The 17,983-nt window shown below is 34.2% G+C and overlaps 1 protein-coding gene across 2 annotated transcripts in view; it reads left to right on the top strand.

Annotated features, from left to right (window-relative positions):
- The first annotated feature begins 7,584 nt into the window (after window positions 1-7,584).
- LOC136043321 (uncharacterized) overlaps window positions 7,585-17,983 on the top strand; it is a 71,067-nt gene continuing 60,668 nt past the window's right edge. Inside the window, exon 1 of one of the 2 annotated variants that reach the window (XM_065728252.1) lies at window positions 7,585-7,647. The gene's annotated coding sequence lies outside the window, so the exon portion shown is untranslated. The other variant, XM_065728247.1, reaches the window with a different exon arrangement.

The following is a 17,983-nucleotide window of genomic DNA, read 5'->3' as shown; positions in this document are numbered from 1 at the left end:
CGTTTTTGCCATTCCACTGAGTACATCCAGCATCGCACTGACCAAAACACTTCAAGTTTTACTATGTAGTTTATCAGTGATTTCAACTTTTGCCAGAAGACACGGGCCGTAATGTCATTTCTATGAACCGCCGATTGTCCTTGAAGTAAAACCTGCTGCATCTCGTCCCAAGATTGATTACTTGTAAATGTAATAAATAAATCTGGACGACCATAGAGACAAACATACGCAATAGCATCTTGAGCATATTCATGCGTATGACGGGGACTGCCAGCATATGACGAGGGTAAAATCGTTAATCTTCCAACATTTGTGGTATTAATGTCATTTACAACTGCATCTCGCAAATGAATGTATTGTTCAGAGCAGAGCTTGGTCTGATTCAGACGGATATATAGCAAACGTTCTGATTCAATTTTTGCATACATATCAACGACGTATGGGTGAAACAATTGACTGCATTTTAAAATATAATTGTCTTCATCCTGCCAAATCATTAGTCTATAGAAATAATAATGCACTGCACTGCATTTCTTATTCATTTCTTTGTTAGTGGCTGGATTCATCAATTTAATATTAAAGTAATAGCTGTCGCTCCATCCCAAAAAATGATAGGATATTTTAGGGCATCTTAGCATCGATGAGTTTCAGCAATTCTTACCAACTGAGCGTTTCGCTTATGAAGAGTAATATCTCGAGGTAAAAACTGATCACCGACCATAACGATTGCCACTTCGTAAATAGTTGGAGCATTGTATCTACGCACATGTTGGCCAGGAGGCGTTTTGTCAGAGGAAATAACAATTTTAAGCGCATCAGTAAGCATCAAATCGATGGCTGTTTTGAACAGACGCACTAAATTATTATTTTTGTGGAAAAGATGTTGCAATTGGGAAACGATTGTCCTTTCAACGTTGGGAGAAATTTTGCAACGTGTATTCAATTCAGAATTTCTATCACTGATGAAGTACAATTGTAAAAATTTATTATTCTCGCCTGAGAATGGTAGAAGGGACCCTGCTCTATGATAAATTTGCCCTTTTACTTTGAAAGTAGGCATAAATTGATCTTGATTTTCAATTTGGGCACCAAACGACGTCATTTGGAAACATGAGTTATATTTTCTCATGTTTGATATAAAACGCTTAGATTCTGACGTAGTTCCAGTAAGCAAAGTCTTCAGTGGCTCTGGGGGTGCAGTCAGTAGAGGAAGTTCAACTTTCCCCGAGGCGCAAAACATTCCCATTGTTTCACCATTAAATTTCAAGGCCTTGCAGTAGGGACAAATTTTGGACATAGTCCCGATTTGAACACATCTATTATAATCATCGACTGGGCTGTACCTGAGTGCCATGCGATAATTTTCACGTTGCTCTTGTGATTCATCGGCACGCTTTCTTTTGGCATTATCTCTTAAAGCCGCAAGCCTGTTTTCACGTTGCTCTTGTGATTCCTCGACAAGCCTTCTTTTTTCACTTTCTCTTTTAGCAGCAAGTCTGGTTTTACGTTGCTCTGGTAGTTCCTCGACACCCCTTCGTTGACGTAAATTGCACATTCCTAATCTAGTATTATCTCTTGAAGCCGCAAGCCTGTTTCCACGTTGCTCTTGTGATTCCTCGACACGCCTTCTTTTTTTATTTTCTCTTTCAGCAGCAAGTCTGGTTTCGCGTTGCTCTGGTAGTTCCTCGACACGCCTTCGTTGACGTAAATTGCACCTTCCTAATCTGGCCCTTTCTCTTTGAACCGCAAGCCTGGTTTTGCTTTTTGGTAATATTCTATAACATTGACAGTTGGAAAAATCTTCACGTGCCAAGCTTGCTAAAGCTCAACAATTTATAATAAACCTCAAAATTTTAAGTATCTTTTTTAAGGTTTTCAAATTACATTAATCTATTGTCAAATATTTCGAAATATTTATGCAATTCCCGGTTTTTACATTTAAACCCTCAACACAAAAATACATACAACTTATTTTTATATATATATAGAAGATATAATCTGGCGTAACCGACAAAGTGTAACAGACATAACACACAAACAACTTATTTTTATATATATATATATATAGAAGATAACGCATTGTGTCGATAACAACGTTGGGGAAATTATCTTTTTGGATGCGCCAGGAGGTACTAGTAAAAAGTTTGTGATAAAAATGATTCTGGCTTCAATTCGATCAAAAAATGATATAGCGTTGGTAATTGCGTCGTCCGGAATAGCCGCAACGTTGCTGCCTGGTGGAAGAACTGCTCATTCCGCTTTGAAAAGGCCTCTGAATTTGCATTCTACAGAAACTCCCACGTGCAATATTTCCAAATCATCTGAGATGGGTAAAGTATTGCAGCAATGCAAACTTATTATTTGGGACGAGTGCACAATGGCACACAAAAAATCGCTGGAGGCTCTGGATAAATATTTAAAAGATTTGCGAAGGAATTTGAAACCCTTTGGCAGCACATTAATATTGCTTGCGGGAGATTTCAGGCAAACATTACCTATAATACTTAGATCAACCCCTGCAGACGAAATGAAGGCTTTCATGAAAAATTCTAATTTATGGGCACACGTAAGAACATTAAAATTAACTAAAAATATGCGTGTCCGATTGCAAAACGATGACTCTGGTCAAATATTTTCAGATCAATTGCTGGCGATCGGAAACGGAAAGCTCCCAATAGACTCAATTTCAGGACGTATACAACTACCTGCTGAATTCTGTAATCTAGTGACGTCCAAAAATGAATTGATTGAAAAAGTATTTCTGAATATTCTAAACAATTATAAAAATAATAAATGGCTAAGTGAAAGAGCGATTCTTGCACCCAAAAATATAGACGTACACGAAATCAACAATATTGTTTTGACCAAGATTCGAGACCAGGCAGTCCTTTACAAGTCAGTCGACACAGTTTTGGAACCAAATGAAGCGGTTAATAATCCATCTGAATTTTTAAATTCCGTGGATCTTTCAGGGTTTCCACCACACGTGCTACAACTAAAAATAGGCGTACCAATAATATTGTTAAGAAATATCAACCCACCAAAGCTTTGCAATGGCAAACAACTTGCCGTAAAAAAAAACAATGTAAAACGTAATAGAGGCCACAATCTTGACAGGGCCTTTTGACGGTGAGGCTGTTCTTATTCTTCGCATTCCCATGATTCCAAAGGATCTGCCTTTTCAATTTAAAAGATTGCAATTCCCAATTCGATTAGCATTTGCAAACACCATCAACAAAGCTCAAGGTCAATCATTAGAAAAATGTGGTATAGATCTTAATAATGATTGTTTTTCCCATGGACAATTGTACGTTGCATGTTCGAGGATCGGTAAACTTGACAATCTATTTATATGCAGCGACAATTGGACAGCGAAGAATGTTGTATATTCGCAAGTTTTACGCAGTTAATCTGTATTGTATCTTTCTATCTATATAAAAACAAGTTGTGTGTATGCATGTTTGTTTGTTTGTAAAAAGAGCGTTTGTATATGACGTCATTATAAGTACATAAGGCTTTGTATATGCACAGACAATGGGAAAGCCAAGAATGTTGTATATTCGCAAATTTTACGTAGTTCAAAACACACATATAAATCTATCTATATTCATAGGTGGTACACAGGGACACAACTACAATAGCGCGTAACTAATATGGCGCGTAACGACTTACGTGCGCGGGGGGCTTGGGGGGCGCGTGAAGCGCCACCCCAACAGCTAGTGATGTCATAATAAATGCTTATTTGATGCACTAACATAGTAAATGACATCATTTGCAAAATCCGAAATTATGAATCTTAACAAATTTTTTCAGACTTCTGACCTATTCAGATTTTCTTAAGCAAGATTATTCCAAGATGCAAATGTTCCTGAAATAACTTAGAGCCGTTTTCGAGAATATAGATACATAAACAATTATTGCTCACTTATAAAGACAGCATATATAGCACTGGGAGTCAAGTGGCTTCACCGCTAGGTCTTGACAGTCGGCACGGGGCAAGCTTCTACGCATGGATTCTCACTGAAACCGGTCTTCTAAATACAGGCAATTTGAGCCTTTTTTGATTTCATGACGTCCAAATGGAATGTGAATCAGAAATAGTGCCTTTGTAAAATTACGTTTTTCTTTTGTTGGATTTTTAACTTTTGCCTAGGATTGTCTTTTGTCATTATGAGAGACGTATCGTAGAACCTTAGTTTCTTCTAATTGTTCTGTTGTTGGGACAAAAACTTCGTTTTCTTCCAACAATTTGTCTAGTCAAGTATTTTTTAATTTCAAACCTTATTTATTCTACAGGTTTATTCAAAAGGTTTTGTAGAATCAAAATTGGTTAGAGACAAAAGTTGTTGACCTTCAATAGTACACCCGCTATTGAGTGGTTTGTTGGATGAGACATTTTTTTTAAACTATTTTATCAGACATTTAAATTTGTAAAAACCTACGTCGATGACAAGGTTGTTTGATTGGTTGAAATTTTCACATGTCAACAATGAGTTGGCGTCTTGGAGAAAACCATGAGTGCTTGGCATGGTTCCGGTGCAAAAGAGATAGGGCTGTCATTGCATAGATTGACAGCATACTAGTCACAAAATGCTTATAAAAACTTATACTATACAAAATAGTAAAATAGAAATTATATAACAGTAGCAAAAAATTAGGACCAGTTTCAAAATGGCAAAACCAGCAATGATTGATTTTGGAACAAATTGTATCATTGTTTTTTACAAATTCAGTTTCATTGTGACAGAAAAACAATAAAATTCAATCACTGTCAGGTGAGATCATACAAGAGTAAATCAAGATAAATTAAAGATACAGTAAACACAGGAAACTAATCTCCTCCATTTTTCAAAGCCTCTGAGCACTGGCGTAGCTATAGGGGAGAAGGAGGACTGCTATTCCCGGTACATTCTCTGAAAGGACACCAAACTGAGTTGTTCACTCACTTACATTGGTAGTGATCTGGGAGGAAATTGTAATTGTCACTGGACGCTAAAAACCCTAGCTAAGTCTTTCCGTGAAGTCGGGGATGACATTAAAGTCATTTATGAATTAAACCACAAGAATATAGAGGATTATAAGGGTTATATAACATCAAACAATAAAACATCAACAAAATAAATCATCGATATCAACAAAAAAACATCATAAAGCAAAATAACATCAATAAGATAACATCAACAAAAAAATTGACAGAAGGAATAAGCTATACAGCTTAAATAAACTGAATAGAGTGAAGAAACTCCAGTAAATCCTAATAGAAAAAAAAACAGACGATAAATTGTAAGAATCCAATACTCTTCGAACATATTTTATGTATAATCTGAACAATTGACATCTTCAAGTTGATTTAGGCATTTTGTTCCATACAAAATTACTTTCTGTAATAGAGTGGAAATTTTACCTTACAGGAGGAGCAAAATGAATTTCACTGTTATTTGCAAACGAATTTAGCCGTTACGAAGATGATACTTGTTTTGATCACATATAAAAGACAGTAGAGCACCGAGTGGCTGAGGTAGGCCACCATGAAGCTGATAAAAACAAAAACATGCTCTTGAAAGAATATAAGGGACTGAAGATCAAGTAAAGTAGTTACTCTTTAACGATTAGCCTCGTGAATGAAAAGTCTAAGAGATATTAGATTGGATCAGACAGAGGAGAAATACTCTCAAATTGATCCGGGAAAAGTATACTGAGGCATCCATAAAATACCCGGACTCTTGCATGTCTTCATTTTATTCAGATCAATGTGGCACTTAAAAGACGGTTTTCATCACTAAGAAGACCTTAAAATCAATCATATCTATCGCTTGACCATCCGATAGTCCCACTTGACTGGCGGGTTTCAGGTAACTGAGGATAACTCAAAACCTACTACACTCACTCTCTATCATACCTTGTTCAAAAAAAAACTCATGTGGTTATTGCTGTGTTCCTCAGTGCCTTATTTTGTTCGGAAAAGATCAGAGTGTAGTTTTTTTGTCGTCTAAACAAAAGGTAAAAGTGGTAAAGGATACGGCATTAGACTTTGCAGTCCGTACCGGCGGTGCTGATCTCCGTTTCTTGGCCCTTCAGCCAGGAAGTGCAATGCGGGGTTGGGGGCCAGCCATCCTGTGCTAGCTAGCCAACGATTTCCCAACAATCACGTTTCCACGGTCCAAACCATGACCATTAACTGACATCTTCAAGAAAAAATTTAACAAGTCGAATCATTGGTGGAGATTGTCGTAGAATTTGAAGTGAAATATTCAAAACCAGATAAGTTATTAAAGTAGACTAGTAGTTTCTATACTTTTAACATTCATAAGAAATTAAGAACCACTAATATCTTTTGACTATTTTTTGGACAGATGAATCAATGAATCAATCAATCATTTTATTAATACGAAAATACGATTCTTGCCAAACAATGTCCGCCAAAAATTAAAAAGTTAAAATTTGTTCAGCTACTCTGACTTAACCACACATTTCACCATTCTTTTCTGCTACCATGAGGTCCTTTTTGCTCTCCAAGGAATCCTTGATAATTAAAATCTATTTGAATTTTTTGAACAGGTTTTTTTCTGTTTCTCACCCATTTATTACGTGTTTGTGGCTTATTAGCAAGCAGTTCTGTTTCCAACGTCTAAATAAAAACCGTTTGCTAACAATTGGACAGCAGAATAAGGTTTAATTTATCTGAATATTGGCATTATTGGTAATTTGTCCTTCTTAAAGTGTGAGAATACAGATAATATCAAATAGTTAAAGGAAAGATTTGAATACAAATTCAAATATAGATCTAATTAAGTTAAAGATTTATTCTTGGCCTTCTTTAGGAGCAATTTTGGCTGTAGCTTTGTCTTGTTGAGGCCTTTGTGCATTTGATGGTTCAATTTACTCCTTACTTGTTTGATGATTTAACTAATTTTAATATGTTATAGTCTTTGATAGGACGTCAATATTTTTCGGCTTATGCAGTGGCAAAGTGAGATTGGGCTTATAAAAGTGAAATAAAATTTGTTTTTGTCAGCCTAATATGTGGTATGGTGAAAATTGTGACACGCAGTGTTTTGTCAAGTTAGTCAGAATTCATTAACGCGTCACGTTAAAATATTAGCCTTTTTGGAGACAAAGGATCAACCATACCCTCTTGCCCTCCTTTTGTGAGTGCAAAGCACATAGCGACCTGAGTTATGCAGAGCGTTTTGGGGCTATTGGTCATGCAGCTAAACCAGCAGCCCCAGGGATTGCATTTTGCAACTTTTGAGACATAGCCTTGTCATGGAGGGGGATAAGTTTCCCTCTGATCACTTTAGACCTTTTACAGGGACATTAAAACGTCCAGTTTATAACCAAATGATCCTCCTCCAAAATTTGTACGACCACTCCTTCTATATTAAAAAAAAAAATAATAATAAAAAAATCCTTATGGCCTACAGATACAGCAACGTTATAGCATTTCCTTTCGTATATCTTCTTAGATTCTCAAACTTGGAAGTACTGGGTGACCTTAAAGATAAAGAGTCTGATAAGGTCCGCTAAAAGTCTGATACGGTTTCGGCCGAATTGTATTCAGTTAAATTAATTTTGTAGTTCGGAACCAAAAATACTGTTTAATTTTGATAAATCTTTTGATTAGAGGCTTATCAACAAACTTTTGAGGTACTGAGTTTTTTTAATATTGATAAGTATTTCAGACATCAAAGACAATATAATAAAATAGGACTTGTGGAACTCTATTTGCGGTAATATTGGATAGTTACAGTTTCTTTCAAGGTAATTCTTATATATTATTAGGTAAAAATATTGCGAAAAATAAGTTTTTCGAGGAACATAAAAAAAAACTTTATAAAACTTAAGATCAGCATAAATCAAGTGCTGTAATAATTCAAACTCAATGTGACCAAAAATTACAATTAAAGAATGAATAAAGCCCCAAACGAACGGAAATTAAAGTAAATGATCATAAGTATATAGTTTTAGCATATTTGTAATTTTAAAAAATATAAAGGAAATCTCGAATATTTTAGTTTCCTTTTTAAAATCCAATGTTAAAAGCTCAGTATACTCTAATTAGTTCTTTCCAGTCATCTTGATCATTACAGTGATGTATTTTTTATTTGTAGTCAATATTTTGAAAACCTAAGCACATAATTCAAAATACAGGTTGTTTTCAGTAAAAAAAAAACTGACACAATAGGCTTTTCCACTTTAAATTGTATATTTCTTAAAATTATAAATATTGAAAAATACTTTTCAGCAAAGGGCAAATTTCGCAATATGCTTCAGAACTATTAAGGCTGGAGGAGAGAAAAGAGGCAGAGGTGGTCTTAGGAGAAGGTCAAAGAAGGCAATATCCTGTGGGGTAGAAATCTTATGGGCAAAAAATTTCAAACAAACAATTTAACTGTTATAATTATTCTATAGTTTTTAATTTTTTTTTAGTAAATTATGGGGCGCAGTTAGTAAATGAAAATAATCGATAAATTGAAGTAGTGGCGGGTCAATCTATTAAAATGGTCCCATAGGCACTACTCCTTTCTTCGTTTAATGATTTAAGTTGATCGGTGATTCCCTCAGGGCGAGACGCAGATGCATGTTACGTCATAATTTTTTATGACACATATGCATGGACTCTATAGCACACATCCATGGACTCTATGACACACATATCCTTGGATTCTCACAGGAGCCTAATCCCTCCTTTTAAACAGAATCCTGCTTTTAAACAGAGCCCTGTCCCTGCTTTTAAACAAAGCCCTGCTTTTAAAAGGAGCCCTGCTTTTAAACAGAGCCCCATCCCGCCTTTCCGACAACACCGGAAGATGTATATTTTCTAAAGGGAATGTTTTCTAAGAGATGCAGAAGTATGTGACGTAACATGAGATTGTTTACATATGTTGAGGATGGTACAATCTCACGTCACTTATTAGATTTGCGACCTGTAGGGAACTCCTGCTTGTAACTGAGCACGTCCCACACATGGGTGTTACGTAATGATGGTGCAGAAAGGGAATATTGCGCAGTTTTACACTTGGGTGCTACATATTGACGGGGGCACACATGGATGCTACTTAATGACAGCACACACGTGGGATGTTTTGTAATGACACTGCGCACATGGGATGTTAAGTAATGAAGGTACACAAATCGGTGTTACAAAATACTTTAAGAGATTTTTACTTCGGGATTTCTTTTTTTTCAAGGTGTTTTTTCAAAGAACCTTTACGTTCTAATGAGTTAGCCATTTCCATCCAATGCAACTGCACACTATTACGTTCTAATGAGTTAGCCATTTCCATCCAATGCAACTGCACACTATACAGCTGGACCAGCAATATAATTCTAATATTATGAATCAAAAAGTAGATTTTACGTAATAACCAATTCCACACGTGAATGATAGTGTCTTATGACAGCAATAATTAAGAGGCAGAGGAGAAAATAGATTACTAGATTTGGTTAAATTTGAAGTGCACCTGCTTGCTAGAAGGGTATTACAAACCCAAACAACGCGCATCTTCACTTCTTAGCGATATGATCTTAGGATTTGGGAGTTTCCTCCCTAGAGAATTACTAGATATGTTTTCTTAAAGAATGATATAAACTTTTTCAAAAAATAGTAAAATACACCTTCTTAAAGAATATATAGAGATGTTTTCTTAGAAAATGATGTAAGTTTGCTCAAAATATAGGAAAACAAGACCAGTGACTTAATTCTATATTTGTTCATTTTTTCCTGATGTTATTTTCTAGCAATTACTAGCCTGTGACACTCGATGGCTGAAAAATGATACCATTTAGACAGCACTAGTGTACATATGACATTTCTCGGTCATTTTTATCCAAAAATGTTCGTTTAAACAAAAATATATTGTTTAAATTTAATAGAAAATCCCCATTAGCGTTTCTTCTGATGACTTTTAGCAATTGAGGCCATTATGGCTCAATTTACCAATCCTGGTGACAACTTTCTTGTGCACATTATCAAACCTAAGGGTCTTTCGAGCTTTTACACTAAAAATAATTTATGACCATTGTTTTTAATTGAACAGCGGAAATTTACCATTTCATTGCAAAATTCCGATATTCCATGACAATTTGAAATCCTTGACACTCTATGGTTGACAATCTATACCCTCTATCATGCTTTATGACACATATAACATTTGTTCAGGCATTTTGCTGCAAAAATATTCGTTTACGCTAAAATCGATCTTTTAAGTTAATGAAAAAAAAAAATCTCCATTGGTGTTTCTTCTGATGACTCCTAGAATTTGAGGACAAAGTGGCATAATGTACCAGCCCCCTGATGACACCAATTTGTCGCAAATTACTACAGCTAAGGGTTTTTTCAAGCTTTAACCCTGAAAATAAATTTGTAAACTAAAAAATGACGATTGTTTTTATCTGAACAACGTAAACTTGCCATTTCATTGCTAGATTGCGATGTTCCATGACAATTCAAAGCCTTTGATACTCAATAGCTGACAATATAAACTGACTAGCAACCATAATCACATAATAGACATTTTTTCGATTAATTTCCTGCAAAATTAATCGTTTTCACGAGAATCGATCGTTTAATCTAAATAGAAAAATCTCCATTAGCGTTTCATCTGATGACTCCTAGAATTTAAGGCTAGCATGACACAATGTACCAGCCCCAAATGACACCTTTCTGGTGCATATTATCACACCTAAGGGTTTTTCAATATTTATCCCTCAAAAATAAATTTATAAACTAAAAATTGATCATTGTTTTTATATCAACTTGTTGCGTGCTGATTTCTGTTCATGTAACTTTTACCTGTTAATTTTATTCTTAGAAATTGCTGTTCCACGAATAAGAATAATGTTCGCTGATTTCTTACTGATTTTTTTTTTCGTTAAACTTGTTGCATGTGGGTTTTTGCATCGTGAAACTTGTACATTAGTTTTTCTCCTCTTGAAACTGTACATGGGACTTGTTGCGTGCTGATTTTTGGTAGTGGAACAAGTTGTGGACTGATTTTTGTTCCTGAAACTTGGAAACTTGTTGCATGTTGATTTTTCTCCTCGTGAAACTGATTTGTTCTTGCAATTTGTAGCGAGTTGATTTTTTGTTCATGGAACTTGTTTTATACTGATTTTCTTTTGTTGAAACGTGTAAATTAATTTTTCTCCTTGTAAAACCGTTCGTGGTAACGAACTGTAGTAAGGAGCGACCCGGCTCAATAGTAACCAAAACTCTAAAAAATGGAATTTTGATGCCAGTAGTTACATCAAAAGAATTGCATTTTAATGCTGATTTTAGATATATAATTTTCATCAAGATTAGTCTTACCCGTCAAAGGTTACGAGCCTGAAAAAATTTGCCTCATTTTAGAAAATAGGAGGAAAAACCCCCTAAAAGTCATACGATCTTAACGAAAATCACACCATCAGATTAAGCGTATCAGAGAACCTTATTGTAGAGGTTTCAAGCCCTTATCAACACAAATGTGGAATTTCGCATTTTTTGCCAGAAGACAAATCACGGATGCGTGTTTATTTGGTTTTTTTTCCAGGGGTGATCGTATCGACTCGGTGGTCCTAGAATGTCGCAAAAGGGTTCATTCTAACGAAAATTAAAAGTTCTAGTGCCTTTTCTAAGTGACCAAAAAATTGGGGGGCCCCTAGGCCCCCTCCCACGCTCATTTATTCCCCAAGTCACGGGATCAAAATTCTGAGATAGCTATTTTATTCCCCATAGTCGAAAAACTTAATAGCTATGTCTTTGGGGACGACTTACTGTCCCGCAGTCCCCCTGGGAGGGGCTTCAATTTACAAACTTTGACCTGTGTTTACATATAGTAATGGTTACTGGGAAATGTACAGACGTTTTCAGGGGGATTTTTTTGGTTCGGGGGAGAGTTGAGGGAGGGGGCTACGTGGGAGGATCTTTCCATGGAGGAACTTCTCATGGGGGAAGAGAATTTCAATGGAGGGGCGCAGGATTTTCTAGCATTATTTAAAAAAACAATGAAAAAATAAATATGAAACATTTTTTCTACTGAAAGTGAGGAGCAGCATTAATACTTAAAACCAACAGAAATTATTACGCATATGAGGGGTTTACCTCCTCGTAATACCTCGCTCTGTACGCGAGGTATTACGGTATTACTTTCATATACGGAGTAATTTCTGTTCGTTTTAAGTTTTAATGTCGCTCCTTACTTTCATTTAAAAAAACTTGTTTTTTTTATTTCGTTCATGGAACCTATTGGGTGCTAATTTTTGTTCGTAGACTTGTCGCGTATAGATTTTTGTTCTTAAAACTCGTTCTGTATTGATTTTACTCTTCCTGACTCTTGTATTTTGATTTTTCTCCTCGACAAAAATGTTTTTGTTCATGGAACTTGTTGCGTGCTGATTTCGCTCATGGAACTTGTTGCGTGCTGTTTTTTTTCGTGAAACCTTTTGAATGTTCGTTTTTTTCCTCGTGAAACTAGTACACTGATAATTTCTCTTTATGAAATTGATTTTGTTCAAGGAACTTGTTGCTTGCTGATTATGTTCGTGGTACTTATTGCCTGCAGATTTTGTCTGTAAAACTTGTTGCATAATGATTATTTTCTTCGTGAAACTTGTACACTGATTTTTCTCCTCGTGAAACTGATTTTGTTCAAGAAAATTGTTACGTACTGAATTTTGTTCGTGGGACTTTTTACCTGCTAATTCTGGTTTATGAAACTTGCTGCATGTTGATTTTTGCTCTTTGTGAAACTTGTACAATGATTCTTTCTCCTCCCTAATCTGATTTTTTTAAACAAACTTCTTCCTTGTTTATTTTGTTCCTGACACTAATTTTATTCTGATTTCTTTATTCTTTGTTCATGAAACTTTTTGCATATTAATTATTATCATCGGAAATTTATACATTGATTTTTATCTTCGTGAAGCAGCTTTCGTTCATGAAACTTGTTGCGTACTGATTTTTGTTCATGAAGTATGTGGTGTACTGATTTTTGTTCGTGAAACATGTTACATCTTGATCGTTCTCTTCCTAAGACTTTCACAATAATTTTTCTTCTCGTGAACCTCATTTTGCTTTTGGAATTCGTTGCTGACTGATTTTTGTTCATAGAACTTGTTGCGTGCTGATTTGTGTAAGTGGATCTTAATGGGTACTGGTTTTGCTTCGTGGAACTTGTTGTGTGCTGATATTTGTTCATGGAATAAGTCGTTTGCTGTTTTTTGTTTGTGAAACACATTTCATCTTGATTTTTCTCTTCGTGAAATTTTCGTATTGATTTTTCTCATCGTGAACCTGATTTTGCTTATGGAACTTGTTGCTTGCTGATTTTTGTAGGTATATCTTGATGTGTGTTGATTTTATTCTTCATGAAACTTGTGCATTGATTTTTCTTGTCGCGAACAGATTTTATACATGGAACTTTTTGCGTGCTGATTTTTGTCCGTGGAACTTGTTGTGTGCTGATATATGTTCGTGAAATTTGTTGCATGTTGATTTTTCTCTTCGTGAGACTTGTAGACTTATTTTTCTCTTCACGAAACTGATTTCTTTAATGTAAGCCGTTGCATGCTAATTTTGTTCATGAAATTTTGTGAGCTGATTTTTGTTCGTGAATCTTGTTGCATGATGATTTTCCCATTCGTGAATCTTGTACGTTGACTTTTTTCCTCATGAAACAGATTTTGTTCAGGGACTTTTCGCGAGCTGATTTAGTTCTTTAAATTTTAGCGTGCTGATTTTTGTTTTGAAACTTGTTACATATTGATTTTTCTCCAAGTGAAATATATTTTGTTTATGGAGCTTGTTGCGTACTCAGTTTTGTTCATAGAACTCACCGTGTCCTGATTTTTATTTTTGTATTTTGTTGCATGTTGATCTTTTCCTTCTTTTTCTGATGAAACTATTTTTGTCCTCAGAACTTGCTGCATGCTGATTTCTCTTCGCGGAACTTCTTGCATGTTGATTTTTTTTCTTCGTGAAACTTGTACGTTGATTTTTCTCCACGTAAAACTGATATTTTTCACGTCACATGTCGCGTTCTGATTTTGTTCTGGAAATCTGTTGCACGTTGATTTGTCTCTTCATGAAACTTTTATATAGACTTTTCTCCTCTGAAATTGATTTTCTTCATGGAACTTGTTGCGTGTATATTTTTGTTTGTGAAAATTTTTACCCACTGATTTTGTTCATGAGACTTGATGCGACTTGATTTTTCTCTTCGTGAATTTTTTGCATTGATTTTTCTCGTCTTGCAACGTATTTTGTTCATAAAACTTATTGCGTGTTATTTTTTCTTCATAAAACTTGTTGCATGTTGATTTTTCTCCTCGTGAAACTGATTTTGTTTGGGAAAATTTGTAACGTGTTGATTTTTTGTCTATGAAACGTGTGATGTGTCCTTTTTTTGTTCATGAGACCTGTTGCATGTTGATTTGTCTCTTCGTGAAAGTTGTAAATTTGTTTTTCTCATCATGAATCCGATTGCTTTATGGAACCTAATGCTTGCTGATACTGCTCTTGGAATTTATTTTGAGCTGATTTTTGTTCATCAAAATTGTTTCATTTTGGTTTTTCCCTTTGTGAAACTGATATATTGATGTTTCTCCTCATTAAATTGATTTTGTTCGTGAAACACGTTGTGTGCTGATTTTATTGTTTGTGGAACTTGAACCGTGCTGATTTTTATTCTTTAAATTTGTTGCATGTTGTTTGTTCTCTTCGTGATACTTTTTCATTGATTTTTCTCCTCGAGAAACTGATTTTGCTCATGGAACTTGTTGCATGCTAATTTTTGTTCGTAAAACTTTTTGCGTGCTTACTTTTTAAATCATAACACTTTTTTTTTTTTCTTCGTAGAACTGATTTTATCCATCGAACTCTTATCGTGCTGATTTTTTCGTGGAACTTTTTGTTCTCAAATTTTTTTTCGTATATTTCATGAACAATAATCAGAAGGCAACAGAATTCACCTAAAATAATGAACACATAACAAGTTCAATGAAGAAAATCAATCTCATGAGGTGAAAAAATCAATTTACAAGTTTCACGAAGGGAAATATCAGCGTGCAACAAGTTTTACGAACAAAAACAGCTCGTAAAAAGCTCCATAAATAAAATCAGTTTCACGAGGATAAAAAAATTAATGTACAAATTTCTCGAAGAAAAAATCAGCATGCAACATGTTTCACAAACAAAAATCAGAATGCAGCTAAATCTACGAACAAACAGAATCAGCACGAAAATAGTTCCATTTACAAGATTAGTTATAGAAGGGGGAAAATCAATTTACAAGTTTCATAAAGCTAAAAATTAGCTTGCAACATGTCTCATGAACTAAGATACAGACGCAGTGAGTTCCATGAAATAAATCAGCACACAACAAGTTTCAAGATAAAAATCACTTTCACGTGGAGAAAAACTAGTGTACAAGTTCGTCGCAAATAAAAATCAACATCCGACAAGTTTCACGAATAAAAATCAGCTCACAACAAATTCAAGAAGAAAAATAAGTGCCTGTGAGTTTCCATGAACAAAATCAGTTTCTTGAGGTAAAAAATCAATGTAAAAGTTTCACGAAAGGAAAAATTTTCATGCAACACATTTCACAAATAAAACTCAGCAACCAACAAGTTCGAATTACATAAATCAGCACACCAATCAGTTTTACGACCAATCAGAACAAAATCAGTTTCACGACCAGAAAAAACAATTGAAAAGCCTCACGAAGAGACAGATCAAGATACAACATGTTTCAAGAAAAAAACAGCAAACAACTTATTCAATGAACAAAAATCAGCATGCAGCAAGTTCTATAAGCAAAATCTGTTTCAGGAGGAGAAAAATCAACGTATAAGTTTCAGGATGAGAAAAATGAATGTCCAAGAGTTTTCAAAAACAAAAAAATTAGCATGCAATAAGTTCCGGAAGCAAAATTTGCGCATAACAAGTTCCTTGACCAAAAAATCAACATGCAACAAGTTCCATGAACAGAATCAGTTTCTTGAGGATATAAATCAATTTACAAGTTTTACGAAGAGAAAAAATAACATACAACACGTTTAATGGACAAAACCAGGGCACAACAGGTTCCACGAACAAAACCCAGTTTCATGACAAGGAAAAACAAAATACAAGTCTCAAGAAAATAAAAATTAACACGCAACATTTTCCACGGACAAAATCAGCATACAACAAGCTCGATGAACAATATCAATTACATGAGGATATAAATCAGTTTACAAGCTTAACGAAGATAAAACCACATGTAATAAGTCTTATGAACAAAATTCATCACGAGAACAAGTTCCATGAGGAAAATAGCGATATTTTGTTAATAGCTTGCAATATTTTGATTTTACAATGTTTGGATTCAATAATACCATAGAGAATTTTTATTATACCAATCAAAATTTTGATAATGTAGTGCAAGTTGTTAATAGTATAACATAGGATTTTGATAATACCTCACAAGGTTTTGGTAATACTTGGCAAGATTTTGATAATATTGATAATAGCAGAAAATAAAAGACATGGTTTTAATAACACTATTCCATATTTTCGACTACATTAGAGATGTTTTTGATAGTACCAAAATCTATTTTGTTAAAACCAGGCAAGATTTTGATAATGCTATGAAAAAATTTGTTAGTAACTTGCAACATTTTTATGACAAGATTATTATATCAAGAAGGATTTTAAGTTTATCGGGCGAGATTTCGATAATGCAGTGCAAAATATTTGATAATATCAAGCAAGATTTTAATGGTAACACACAAGATTTTTGTAATACTTGGCAAGATTTTGAAAATACCTGACACGGCTTAGGTAGCACCCTTCTAGATTTTGATAATATCAACCAATTTTTTATATTAGCAGAAAATATTTTGTTAGTATCAAGCGAGATCTCGCTACAACAACGTAAGAGTTTTTTTTTAATAGCTTTCAAGATTTTAACAGCACAATCTAAGATTTGGACAAAACCAGAAAGGATTTTCTTTTTGCCTGAAAGTATTTCGATAGTAACAGACGAGACTTTGTAGTACAATACAATATTTTCATAATGCAATACAAGCTGTTTGGTAATAAAAGACAGGATTTTGATAGTTCCAAGATTGTGGTAATATTTGGAAGAATTTGACAATACCAGATACATTTTTGATAGCACAATGCCAGATTTCTTAATATCTGACAGTTGTGATTTTATAAAAATATTTTCTTAATAACAAATTACGTATTCATAATACCTAGCAAAATGTTGTTAATAACTTGAAAGATTTTGACAACACAATTTAAGATTTTTATAATGCTAGAGAGGATTCTAATCATGTCTGACAAGATTTGTTGATAATTGACCAGGTTTTGATAATATCACGTAAGATTTTGATGGTACTTGGTACGATTTTAATAGTATCAGACAAGATTTTGATAGTACTGGATTATATTTTGATAATATCAGATAGTACCAGAAAATATTTTGTTAATATGTTTTTAAGATATTGATATTAAAGTGCAAAATGTTAATGCCAGAGAGTGTTATCATAATATCTGACAAGACTTTCATAATGCAAGATAAAACTTTGTAATATCTAGCAAGACTTTGATAATATTATACAAGACTTTAATAATGCAGCCCAAGACGTTTGACATTATCTACTTGACAAATTTTGAAAAACTTGATAACAGTAGACATGATTTTTATAGCACTAAGTTGCGTCTTTTTGTAAATATCTTGCAAGATTTTATCAAGCAAGACTTTAATAGTTCAATGCAAGATGTTTAATATTATCAGCTTGACAAATTTTGACATTCTTGCTGATAGTAAACACGATTTTGATAGCACTATCTTAAATTTTGTAACGAATTTGACAGCACCATATCAGCTTTTAGTAATCGGATATCGGTTTTTATTGTACCAGTAAATTTTTTGTTAATATCAGGCTCCATTTTAATAATTCCATGCAAGATTTTGTTAATAGCTTGTAAGAATTTTATACCACCTTG

This window comes from Artemia franciscana, chromosome 2, assembly GCF_032884065.1.
Source record: "Artemia franciscana chromosome 2, ASM3288406v1, whole genome shotgun sequence".
In the NCBI taxonomy this organism is placed as follows: domain Eukaryota; kingdom Metazoa; phylum Arthropoda; class Branchiopoda; order Anostraca; family Artemiidae; genus Artemia; species Artemia franciscana.
This window is presented reverse-complemented; position numbering and strand designations above follow the sequence as displayed.